The sequence below is a fragment of the Protopterus annectens genome, chromosome 1.part1 (assembly GCF_019279795.1).
Source record: "Protopterus annectens isolate FY-2018-M chromosome 1.part1, PAN1.0, whole genome shotgun sequence".
Lineage (NCBI taxonomy): Eukaryota > Metazoa > Chordata > Ceratodontiformes > Protopteridae > Protopterus > Protopterus annectens.
Window position 1 is genome coordinate 917,642,558 of NC_056726.1, and position 14,189 is coordinate 917,656,746.

The window sequence follows — 14,189 nt, forward strand, 5'->3', positions numbered from 1 at the left end:
ACTGTGTGAGCAGTATGTGTTGCAAATGGGTCTGAAATAAAGCTACAGAGCAGAAATAATATATTGTTCCTTCTTAACAGTACTGTTTCAGGGGGAGGGAAAAACAGGTATCAGTGCATTAGAAATATTGGTAAACAGATTAAACCTGATAGGATAAAATATTTTATAGCTGTCATTCTAGTTATTAAACACAGATTAAACCTGACAGGATAAGATATTTTACAAGTTAATAGCTATCATAATGGTTATTATTGTATTGTTTATTAAATTGTATTTACAACCTGTTAAACTGTAAAGCTATACAAAAGATGGTTTAAAAAAACAAGAGATGGCTTAAAATTGATAACAGCTATACAAGAGAGAGTAAAGATATGTAAAAAAATGAACAAGATTGGTCACTATTTCAATATGTTTTTGGCAATATTAATGCTATTAAATTTGTAAGATTAGACTAAATTTACTTTATAGTCTTTGTATGTGCAAATACAGAAGAATTCAGTACAAATTAAATTAATGTCTAGCAATGAATATGTGTGAAAAACCATGTTTTAAAAAAATTGGGTTCAGGATAGCTGCTAGATTGAAATGCATGAATAGCAAACAGTCTGTGTAAAAACATACTGTACAGAATACATTGTAATAAGTTTAAAAATAATTTGTCAAGTTGTAATATCACTGGTTTTACCCCAGTTAGAGGAAAATTACATTAAAATATTGTACTCATATACAGCTAATGGACTAATATGTACATAGCAATCTTTAATGAGCAGTCCACAGACAAACATGATGTTATGGTTAAAATGACATTGAAACTTTATATTTTCAGTAGTGTATAAATGCTTGCAGTAGCACATGGTTCTTTTCTCTTATAGTTAATTCAACAAGTTGCAAAGAGTTAATGAAACAGTTCTAAGTCAAATTAAATTCTGTAATTGCAAAAGAATAAATTAATCAAGTTAAACTAAAGCAGACACAGCTCATAACTGATAAAATATTTTCACAGAATGGTCTGCAAAAGAAAAAGTTGTTAAATACATTCAGTTTGGCAGTAATACTTTAATATCATTGTATTAACTATGTAAAATTGCATTTTGATCAAAAGAAGACTTTCTATATAATGTGATCAAAAAATACATATCAGGATAAAATGCTTTGAATATGTTTAAAAACAGAGGGAATTGTTAGATATTATAAGGCTGAAATTAATTCTGTTGTAAATATGCTGAAAGAAAAAGCTTGGTTAAATGCAGAAACAGAGTTTAGTAATATATGATCAGCAACCATACTAAATGACTGTGGCTTAAAAAAATAAGGAACTTGCTTATGAGTGTATTACACACACATCAAGAAAACTGACTTCTTACAGACATGACAAGAATGTAATCTGCTTTCACTGGACAACAGGACATGTTTTTCTAAGAAAGTTTAAAAATATGTTTTTCTAAGAAAGTTAATCCACAAGGCGTTTTCTTGAAGACAGTTTACTTATCAGCATTTGCACAAGAACAGATGTGTTAGCATTTGCATCATTAAGCCAGTATCTTTCCAAAACCAAGAGGGTGTGTGCTTAACTAAAATATGTATAAAAAGTCTGTATTAAATCTAGTTATGTTACAGGTATGGTAGGGACACAAGTCCTGAGGTAAATGGTATATCTCTCACATCATCTGTACTATATGAGAAGTAAAGTTGGAACAGTACTTTTAAGCTGCAATGTTTGTCCAGTTTGGTTTATTATAAAAGTTATTGGTTACTGCTCTTAAAGACAGGTGCTGCAAAGTATATTCTCTCATCAGTGTATATTCTGCAAGTTTCTGTATGCGACAGACTGTGAATGCAAATATAACCAGACTTTGAATTTTAGCAGAATCCAGCCAGCAAGACTGAGTGTCTTAAGAAGACTTCAAATCCCACAGCAAGAACAAGCAGTAAGAAGCAGTAAGCAGATTCAAATATTTTTTCAATAGCGACCCAGCTGAGTGTCTAGAGCCATATAATTTTTCAAGATACACTTCACAAAACCCTACACTAAACCATACATACACCACTAGCTATCCACTTACCTTAACCCAACCCTAACCCTAAGGTCCCTAACTATCGCACACTCACCTTTCCCGCTCCTAACCCTAAAGTCTCTATCGCGCACTCACCTTACCCGCTCCCTAACCCTAAGGTCCCTATCATGCACTCACCTTCATTCGCACACTTACCTTAACCCAGTCTGTAACCTTTGCTCCACAATCGAGGAAATAGTGAAGCTGCAGAAACGGTCCACCGAACACTTTCCCTAGGAAAGTATTTGGTGTTCTGCAGCTTCGCTGTTTCCAGCGTTCAGTGAATAGGGTTCGATATTATAACATTCAAAGTTGTAAGACTTCGATGTTATAATATAGACCCAACAAGAGAGAGTCCTATCATAACTTTGTATGGAAACATAAGGTATGATATACCTACAATATCTGCAGGCCCCACATTTGGACATAAGAGAATTATGTCTTTTAGTGTTGTTCCCCTCAAGAATATTCTTAATGTTTTTTCCTCTACCATATATTATTCTGGGTTTATTTCCCAACTTTTCCTTAGTTTTTTCATCAAAACACAAATTCCAACATCATGTGACAGTGGTGGCAAGTGTGGGGTCTGTCTGATTATATCTCAGTATAAATCATGGAGAATGTTTTTTCTGTCTCACATTTTGCATTCTCCCCTCACCTGCTCTCAGGATAGGTGGAAAACAAGTTTCTCTTTTGTTCATAACCTCATCCCCCATCCTAAGTAATAGTTTCAGTGGATATCCCCTATCAAGAAACAGCCCTACCAGGGTATACAGTTTACTTTTAAATGTTTCATTGTCACTAACCAAACAGGACAATCTCACCATTTGTCCTTTAATCATACTCATCCTTTGATTTATTGGATGACAACTATCAAAATGTAACACGGAATTTGAATAGGTCTCTTTTCTGTAGATGTTACTTTGTAACCCCTCCTGTGTTTTCTTTAAGTAGATATCCAGAAAATCTATTTCCATTGGGTGCCAATGACTGGTGAATTAAAAGAAAATGTAGTGGTATTATTTAAATAATCTACAAACTTCTAGGCCTCCTCTTCTTTTCCCCTCCATAGGATAGGTATATCATCCAGAAAACAATTGTATAACAAAATTTTCTCCATGAATGAGGATGGAAAATAAACATATCTTCCCAATGTAAGAGGACCAAACTGGGAAACACCAGGGCACATTTGGCATCCATGGCCACACCAGCCACCTGATGGAATAATTCCCCATCAAAAATGAGTAATTGTTCTTAAGTATAATTTCTGTCAGTTCAACCAAATTGTTTATTTTGGAACTAGATATCCTCCTGTTCATAAGAAGACTCTCTCTAAAATAGTCTAGCCTATCCTCTTGTTCATAAGAAGACTCTCTCTAAAATAGTCTAGCCCAATTTTGTGGGGGATAACAGAAAATAAATTCAATACATCAGCAATGAGGAACGAAAAATCTTCATTGACCCCTATTTTTCTTAATTGGTCTAAACAATGCTAAGAGTCTCTAAGTATGTGTTATGCATCTCCAATAGCCACTCTTGTCCATGCATCCACAAATGCTGCTAGGGGTCCGTTTCAGAACCCCTTGCTGCCACTATTGGCCTAAAAGGTGGATTGTATATGTTTTTATGGACTTTGGGGATCCCACAAACAACTGGAATAATGGGATGTTCCACACTCAAAAATTTAAAGTCATTCTCATCCAAGGTGCCGTGGTGCAAGCCGTTAAGTAAATATAAATTAATGCCAGCTTAAGACCTATTTAGTTCATTTTTGAAACCCTGTTGTAGGTGGAGTCATTCAAAATTCCATACATCCTGGACTCATAATCAATATGGGCCATAATCATGACTTAGCCCCCTTTATCAGGCTTCATAATTCTGACCTCTTTGTTCTTAACTAACTCAACAAGTACTGTTCTCTCATCAGGTCTAAAATTGTCCTTAAATGTCTTATTATCTGAAAGAACCATTCTGAACTGATGACTACTGGTGAAAGTGTTTAATCGTTTGAGATTGTAATCAATAAAGAGGAGCTTTCCTGGCCGTTTTTGGTTTATTTTTTGTTTTTACAGTAATTACATAAATATATAAGTAAATGAATAAATAAATAATAACTCTGCAAATACATACATTACCCATAACCTCTTTTTTACCTTTGGGACCTAAACACCTCTAGTCAATAATAGCAAGCCCTTTTTTACCTGACGTGCAATTCACTAACCATGTCTAAATATTTATAGAACAAAACTTTTATGAGTGAGATAATTTTGGCAGAAATTTTAGCAAAACATTTGAGCTGGTCCTAGCACACACTGTTACCTGCCAATACCAATATATGCTCTTCCTTCCCCCATTACTTTACTGCCAAAAAATAGAATAACTCTTCAGTTGTAATGGAGAGTGACAACCTGTTCTCATTCTTTGATGTAACATGATTCGATTGGTTTAAAAGAACTTCAGAAACATTAACTTTAACTTCCAGTCACTCTGTCTCTGAACTTCAAAGTAATTTTACCCAGGCCTGGCTCATACTTAATAATGCTAATAAAATGGCTCATTTGAGATTCCGATGTATATATCTTAGACATCCATTTACCTTGTACCTTTTCCTTTTCTTTCTGTATGTATTATTAATTAATTAATCAATCAATCAATTAATGAATGAATGAATTAATTAATTAAATAATCATTTTTAAGGACTGGGACGATCAAAGAGTGAAAAAAAACAGCAGATTCCATTTAAAATTCTAAACAGTTGAAAAGTGTGCCCTTGTAGGGGTCTGCTAAGCTGCCTCCATCTTAAATTTGCCATGTGCTTCTAAACAAAAGGAATGCAGTATCTATTTCTCTGTTCTCCTCTTCCTGAGCTCTACATAATCAAATAGAGGTTGAAAAACTGGTTTATTGTTGTTACCTACCAAAATTGTTGAACACATTTTCCTCCCCAACCTCCCAACGCTGTGGAAAAATTCCTTCTTTTTACGACGATAATCATTACAGCATTATTTTGTTATCAGCCGACTTTCAGTATCAGTAGTCACCCTTTATGCACCCACATATCCCTTTTGCTCTACTCTTTCCTCTACTATTATTTTGAATTGTTTAGACCACTAATGTACTGCTTAAATAAGACAGTGTTGTGGTTGAAGAAGGGGTATATAATAACACAATATCTTTTATTTTTCATTTATTTTCAATTTTGCTGTACAGCAATCATTTTAACTTATAAATAAGTTACACAGTGCAATGACCTTGCATACCAACAATGACTCGTAACATCAGTTAACCTGCCACTATTGTTTACATTAATATTAATTATACAATAGTAAGGAAAATGATCTGATAATCAATTCCTTGAAAACCTTTCCATTCCATAGCATCTGAGGATTAATTGGCTAGGTGGCAGGGTTGCTATTGTTCATCGGTTCACCACTGAGCTGAAGCAGATTGAGACTGGCTCTACTAATACATTTGAGGATGTCCATTGGTGCATACTCATCTAATGCCATCCTAGCAGTGTGTAGCATTCCTGCAGGAGTTCACCAATTTCCTCATTTCCTGATGAGAGGAAGAATTCATGCAGAAATGCCCTCACTAGCTGCTAGACCTAGAACGAGGCTTGATAGTGAAGACTGCAGACTGGAACATCATAGATCCGCAATCTGAGATGAGAGGCATTTTTCCTCTCACTGTGGATACCTCACAGCCACCAAGTACAGATGTTCTAGCCATTTACCCTGCAGTTAACAAAATTTCTGTAGTTTGCAGTACAGTGAAAGTTGCTGTCCTACGGCTCCACTCCACACTGCTGTATTCTTTGCACCATAGGCACAGTTTGCCTATACTCAAAGAAAATCTGAGCTACTTACTTTTGTAAAAGTTTTGTATAGTTTGCAGTTCACCACCCAGTGAATATTTACTCTATGAGCACAAAAAGCCTATACAAAACGTTCTGAGGCCCCAAACTGTACTTACATTTTTCTTCTGCTTGTCCACATTCATGAGCTCTGTAAAAATGAGCACTGTGACTTATTTTCACCGTAAGCTATTTTTCTGTATGCATGTATTTTTCAAAAAATGGGAGTCACCAAGTGTGGCTCTAAGTGACTACCTCCCCTGCATATAAAAATGTCTTTCTTCATTAGGAAGAAGAATGGGTACTGGTCACATTAATAATGTATATGAGCCCTTTAAAGCCAGGTACTGTAATCTGTTTTGCCAAACAAGAGAAGTTTAGTTTTTTATAATGTATTTCAGGAAATATGAGCCCCATATAAGTGGGTACAGTCTATTATATTTCATGTGATACAAGGGTTATTAAGGACAAGTGAGACTTGAAAATTTGCGTCAAGGAATATGAGCCCTACAAGGGCAGGCACACCCTCATATTACATGTCATACAAACAGGTTAATAAAGTCTGTCAATAGCCTCATAAAGGCAAGCATTTTCAGTGATTCTCCAAAACTGCTCTATTAGATGGACATGATGAAGCTCAGATAAAAGTGTTTTCTTAAATATATCTCTGTAGTGGCTGTTCAGGGTACATTCGCATGCCTGAATTCTTGTTTTTATATTTGCTAGACATAAAAACCTTTTAATTAAGAATGGACTTCCACAGGCTACTGAGCAGGCAAATCTTCATGGTCCTTCAGGGATATTCAAATAAGGAACTAACCTCTAAAGTTTGAGATGAGATTGGCTCTTTGTTTTTCCACCTTCCATATTTTCCTCCAATCAGTTCCCTCAGACCCTCTCACTATTATCTGTAACTACATTTAAAGATCACGTGCAAAGAGTTTTGTTACTATTTCTTTTTGTTGCAACTGCTTTGTGATTATATAAAATAAGCTCTCTGATTAAAAAATAAATATTTTTTCTTTTAGTTACTTCAGTGGAACTATGCTTTTTACGCATAGTAAACTCCTGTCTGCATTTACTGTAGGCTGAACAGCTGTCCAGGCTGAACAGCTGTCCAGTTATTTCCTGATTCCATGCCATGTGACCTACAATTCTAATGATGTAATAGTGTAAACAGTTTGACAGTTTGCAGTGGTTAGGTGTTTTCTATAGTGTACAGCAAATTTTAACATATAAATGCCGTGCAATCACTCAGACAATAAATTACCAAATAAACACAGTTTCAGTTTAAAAGCTATTTAGAACAGAATCAGATTCCTTGTAAAGTATATAATGACTGCAATAGAATATAGTAACATAGACATAACTCTAATGGTTGTTTACCAAATGATAATAAAAAGCATTATACATTTTACAAGGAAACTGATTCTGTTCTAATTTATTTTTACTTGAATGTAACTGCAATTATTTACTTGGTTATTTATGCATTTATATATTGAAATCTGCTATTGATGACAGAAAACAACTTCCCACTACAAGCTGTCAGTTTATATAGCAATTACATCATTAGAATTTTAAGTCACATGCCATGGAATTAGGGAGAAATTGGGCAGCTGCTCAGTCTACAGTAAATAGAAGCACAAGTTTACTATACTTAATAAGCATAGATGTTCATCATATTGAACATTACTGTAGTATCCTTAGCTATATGGGACATATCCTGCAAAGGATATAACAGCCAACAGCTTCCAAAGCTTCATGGCACCTTCCAAACAGCCTAACTGTTAAGCAGCTTGAGCTGAGCTGACTAAAAGACAAGTTTGGGTGTGAAGCCCTTCAGAGTTTTACTGCTGCCAAAGAGAATGCTGCCAAGGCTTTTGAGGATCTTTGGTCAGCTTGTGCTTTCTTTGCTGGGCAGATAAACTCCCATTAAGAAAAAAATCTTCTATTTTCATAATTTTGTTGATGTTTTATTATCTTCCTGTTCAGGAAAATTATTTTAAAACTAGGAGTGTTGTGTTTAAATGGACTCCCTTAATATTGTAATGCACTTTTAAATGGAACACATATTTTTTGTCAGCTTAAAAGTAGAATAAAGTAATTAAAAATATATTTTCTATGGAGAAATTGTGTTTATTTATATTTGGGGTGCTGGCATAGTGTTTTTAGTGCTTTTTATTGTATTTGTTTCTTTCCAAAAAGTAACTTTTATGGACTGGTAGTGTTTACTGACAATTACTGCTTGTCTTCCTTGGGAAAGAGGTACCATTTTCGGCTTGACCGTGGAACAGACTACCAGTCCCATGACCAGCCTTCTTCCAACCACAAAACATAAAAGTTAAGCAAACAGTCTTTGCCACCACAGCATCTAGCAATTTGACTCCACCACAAGTACATGACTATGCTGTGGTCATTTTCTGTACCTGAGACCACTCATCTTTTACCTCGGATCCCTCTGATGTAGCACTTACAGCCATGATAAATCAGGGCTTGGTCATATCCTCTGTGTCTTTTGCAGCTATTGGGGTTCCCTCAGTGGGGAAGGCAGAATTACTCTTGTTGGTCTTGGGAGATGGAGCAAGGAAAGTTTCCCTGTTGTTTCATAGTACTATGTCTATCCCTAGGGAAGTAGCTGCTGCCATTAGTAACACAGTTGGCTCAACTCTTCCTGTCAGAAAAAAAAGAGAACAAGGCATGTATCTACTACTCCTCAAATTTCTTTGGATAGGAGTAGTTTACTAAGTCTGGCTCTGGGTTTAATTCAGGCTAATGCTTCTTCTTGTGAAGTAGTTTCTGGTTAAAGAAAGAGGGATTCCTCTTTTTCAGAAGAGATTCAGGATTCTGAATCTGAACACGAGGATTCAGGAATGGATATAGGGTTTGTCCTCAGATTTCTGATTCAGACTTAAAGGAGAGCTCAGTGTCTGATTCTCCCTGTGTTTTTTCTTGCTCTGAGACTATTGCTAGAATGTGAAATGGGTTTCAGTGGGAGATCACTGTGGTTTCTCAGTCTGTCAGAATATCCTATGAGTTGTTACAGAAGGATTTTCCAGAACCCACACCCATTCCTCCTGTTCTATCTGCTTTAGAGGATGTGTGTGTTAACTGCCTGTAATTTTTCTCATAGCCAGCTGCCTCTAAAAGGGCAGATAGGATGCATAAAGTTCCTCAGTCTTTTAAATCATATTCACTATTCCTGAACCTGACTCACCAGCTATATCTTTATCTGATCCCACTTCTACTAAACACTTAATTAATTCCAATCATTGTCTTTCTGATAAAGATGGGAAAATTATTGATAGGTATGGGGAAAACCATATACTTCTGCAAATCTGATTTTCAGCATTTCAAATTGTCAGGCTCATATGTTAAAGCTTGCTCTGATAAATTGTGAAAGTATGAGGAATGTTTTATCTACAGTTTGCTGTGAGGAAACATCTGGTTTAAATAACTTTCTTCTACTGTACAGGTTACAAGTCATTGTTTGCAGTGACTGTATGACTCTGTTGTTACTTCTTCCAGGGCTATGGCCACTGATACTGCTTTAAGGAGGTTTTTGCATGGCTTCATTTTCAGAACCTCCAGAATGATGTTAAAAATGAAATTTTAAATTCTTCCTTGGATACAGATTTAGTGTTTGGCACCTCTGCTGTAGAAATGATCAGAAAATGTGATGAAAGGGGCAAACTGATCCAGGGAATCTGAAATATTGTCAGCCCTCCGTTTCCAAACAGTCCCCTTTTTTTCAAGGTTACAGATGGCAGTGGGAGGAAATGCCTCCTTTCTATGGGGTCATTCCTCATCCTACAGATCAGACTTATTTGTTCTCACTGGTTGTTCATCATATGCTAATCCAATGAGTGATAGAACCAGTTTCTCCTTCCCAGGTGGCAAAGGTTTTTTATTCAAGGATGTTCCTTGTACCATAGAAAGAAAATGCTTGAACATCAGTTCTGTATTTTTCTTTTCTAATCCTGTTTGTGACAGTGCCCACATTCAAAATGATGTCACTTCCCAACCTTTTACATCTTCTTCATTCAAGTTTCTTTGTAAAATTAGATTTAAAATATGCTTATCACATTGCTGTTCATCCAGACTTCAGGTGTTTCTCAAGGTTTTGTGTGTCTGGATCATATCATCCATTCACTGCCTTACCCTTTGGACTATACTCTGCACCAAGGGTGTTCACAAAGAGTCTAGTTCCAGTAATAGCTCATTACATGCTACAACTTATCCACATATTTCTATATTTAGACAACTTGCTTATCTTTGCTGAGTCTTTTTCAAAGTGTCAGGAATCTCGCTCTCTTGTGTGAGAGATCCCACATAAGCTGGGATTCCAAGATAACTCCCTTGCACAGGATTGTTTTCCTGGGATGTTAACTAGGCACCTCAGTTGAAACAGCTTTTCTTCCACAGGAAAAAATAGATGTTTATTTAGATCTATTTCTAAGGTTTTTCACTCAGGTTGCAGTCAATGCAAGTGAATACTTCAGGAATTTGGGTCTCATGGCGTCTATGGTTCTCATGATACCACTGGCAATATTTCACATGAGAAAGATACAGTGGTACCTGAAATATCTTTGGTTCCAGCATCAACACCCTTAATCTTTTCAAACATCAGTGCTGGGGTTTGTCAGAAAAGAAATCTTTTTGTGTAAAAAGCAGATATCCTTGAAAACAGTTCACCCCTTCTCCCTCCCTCCTGCAAAACAGTCAGTCACCACAGACACTTCATTCTTTGCTTGGGGAGTAATTTCAGGAAAAATAAAACTGCAGAGGGTGTGGGACACCAAGGACATTAGCAAGCACATAAATATCAAGGAGATCCTTGTCCTGATCAAGGCACTCAACTCTCTGAACTAACTTTCATCTCCAGGACCGCTTCATGTGGTTACTGACAATACCACAGTCATGCGGTACGTCATCAAACAAGAGGGTTCCAAGTCATATCCTCTTTGCTGACTAGCCATGTTAGCTTGGATATAGCTTCACAGCAAAATCTCACTCTACAGGCATCCTGCATTACCTCAAAGCAAACCTGTATAGCAGACAAGCTGACCAGGATCAGGGCAGACCCTCACAAATGGAAACTTGATCAGGGGTTCTTCCAAGATTTGATCCATTGTGGGAAGTTTCACAAGCTGATTTCTTTGCCTCCTTTTTGAACAATCAGCTGGAAAGATTCTGTTCCAGGACTCCAGGCAAGAAGGCCTGGAAGACAGATGCCTTTTCTTTTCTTTGGATGGGAATGTTTTTGTATGCTTTTCTGCCCTTTCCAAGATCATTGTGAAGACTCTCTTCTGGCCCAGACAAGCACATGTCTCCTTTCTTTTGGAAATGACTAGGGACAATTACCACAAGCTTCCTCACAGACTGGATCTACTCACACAAGTACAGAGGTGTTTGATATACTCCAGTATCAATCATCTTCATTTAACTGCCTGAATGATAAGGTCTTAATTCCTTTTAGGCACCTGTTTACTGAGGATGTGCAACAGGTTTTAATAGAGGCAAGAAAGTCTGCTACTGAAAAATCATATATTAGCAAATGGACAAGATTTTCTAGTTGGTGCCAGCAACATAATCAGCACCCATTCAGGGCTAGTTGTTCTCTGTTTTCACAACATTTGAGTGGGTTACTATCCTATGGCCTTTCTTATTCCACTATCAAGGTTCATTTTCTGGATTTCAGCATGAATGCTCATGGATCCTTCATCTTTCAAGGCAGTCTCATGTCAAAATGTTCTTGAAAGGGGTTTTGCAAAAGGAGCTTCCAGAAATATCAGTGCCCCTTTCTTAGTATCTTATTTTTGTCTTATAGAACCTAACACTTGGTCCATTTAAACCAGTTAACCTGGCTAATGTGAAATTTTTAACATGGAAAAATGCTTTACTAAATGCTCTGACCTCTGCAAAAAGAGTATCTGAGTTGCAAGCTATTATGCTGAGTCACCGCTTTCTCATTTTTCATAGAGACAGGTCTTTTTTGAGAACTACTCCTTCTTTTATTCTTAAAGTAGTATCCATGTTTACTTTATGCCAAACTATCCATCTCTCCAGTTTCCTTCCTGAAACTAAAACTGAGGGAAAAAGGATACTCCATACCTTGGATGTCCATAGCAAACTCAGGTACTATCTTGACAGAAAAAAAATATTTCAGATCTTTGGATCAACTGTTTGTTTCTTGTGAAGGTAAGGAGGGACAACCTATGTCAAAAGAGACTATTTCCAAATTGTTATCTAAGGCTATTACAATTTCTTATATTCACCATAACAAATTTATTCCAGGCAGGGTCAAGGCAATTACCATGGCCTTGGCTTTGTCTATGGCTTTTTTGGAAAGGGTTGGAATTTAGAAGTATTCTAGAAGCTGCTACTTGGTCCTCTGTACATACTTTTACAAAGCAGTATAAGCTTGATTTTTTCTCTATGTTCAGATCAAGCTTTGCTAGGACTATTCTTCTGGAACTCCTGTACTCTTCTTCTTCCATCCCCAAATGTAGTTGGTTATGGTAATCTACCCATAGAGGTAATGATCTATATGATAAACATAGTACAGTTGTGTAAGTTGAACTTACCGCAACTGTAGACATTCAAATGATTACTGCTGCAGTAGCTGCTCTGTCCCTTCATGCCCTTTGTTTTTGGTGTGTTTTTGTGCCAGTGTAAGGACATTTATTTTTTGTTGTTCCTGGCATTGTTCTTTCAGGGATTAGCCTCCCTCTCTCTGCTAGCAGGAAAGCTTTAAAGGGTTTTGTGCCCAGACTTGTCTTTCATTCAGTTCATCTTAAGCTACTTCATAGTTTGGGTACGTGGAAGGTATCCTGAAGCTTTGCAAGCTAGCCAGCTGTTATATCCTAGGCAGGATATAACCCATACAACTATGGCTACTACAGCAGTGATGATTTGAAGGTCTACTCTAATATTAAATTCAACTTACACAACTGTATTTTCCACTGAAGTAACTAAAGAAAAATCTGTTTATTTTTATCATCAGAAAGCCCACTTTACATAATGACAGCATAATTATGGCAAAAAGAAATGGTAACAAAACAGTTTGCACATCATTTTTAAATAACTAACCTGTTGAATGTAATGTATTAGAACAAGAACACTCATCCATCTACCTACTTAACTGAATAAACTATTTGAAACTTCAACAAGGCATCTTTATTCCTCCTGCAGGAATTGCATCAGAGACAGAGAGTCTTATAGGTCTGCTAGCTAAAGTGATTTTAACTGAATTAACCTATTATACCCTGTTTCTCATTAGTCCTGTCACGGTCTGGGTCACAAGTGAGATACCAGACCTGATTCGAGCTTTCTGGATTACCTTTGTTTTCAGTGTGTGATATATGGGATAAGCTCTTCTTCCTCCAGTCCTCAATTGTGAGGTATTGCAGGCCTCGGTTTTGGTCTTCTCCCTTTTAATAAATGCTTCTTGACACTGGAAGACATTATTCAGTTGAGAAGATTACTATATCATAGTTATGTTGATGACATCTAGCTTTGTCTCTCATTCACCCAGGAATCTCTGTCTGCACTAAACCATCTACCAAATGACTTAATGCCCCAAAGATTGTATGGTTAGCAGTCTGCTCAAGATTAACACATCCAAGATGGTGACAATGTTTATTCAAACAACTCCTCAGGGGTCTTTCCTGCTAACATTGTCTGCCAATATTGTTCATCATAATGACTGCTTGAGCTTCATGTCAATGTTGAGTGATCCTGGGTAATTACTGATAACAGGCTATTGCGTAAGGATGAGATCTCAGCTGTCATCACGTCTTCTTGTTTCCACCTTCAGAATATCTTCTTGAACAAGCACCTTATTCTGTCTTCTGATCTTCCTACTTTTATGCCGGCACTCATCTCCTTTCAAATTGACAGCTACAATGCCCTACACCTAGAGTTTCATGACACTGCACTTGTTTTCTTACAGCTGGTGCATAACTCCATTGCTCAGTTACTGAGCAGAGTCTCTAGATCTCGTCATAGTACACTGGTTTTGTGAAGTCCTTACTGCCTGCTTATTCAACACAAGAAACTAAACGGAGATTCATCCTAGTCTCACTAGTCCTACATGGGTTAGGTCCTTCTCTCTGTAGGAACATTTGTCTTGTTAAAGTCCAACCAGACCTCTATTCCCAGCCTTTCATGTGGTGCTGGTGGTTTCCCCATTCTGCCATATGTATTCTGATATTTGGGCATTTAGTTATCAAGGGCCTTATTTGTAGAATCTGTTACCAGATCAGCTGGGGGAATCTTGC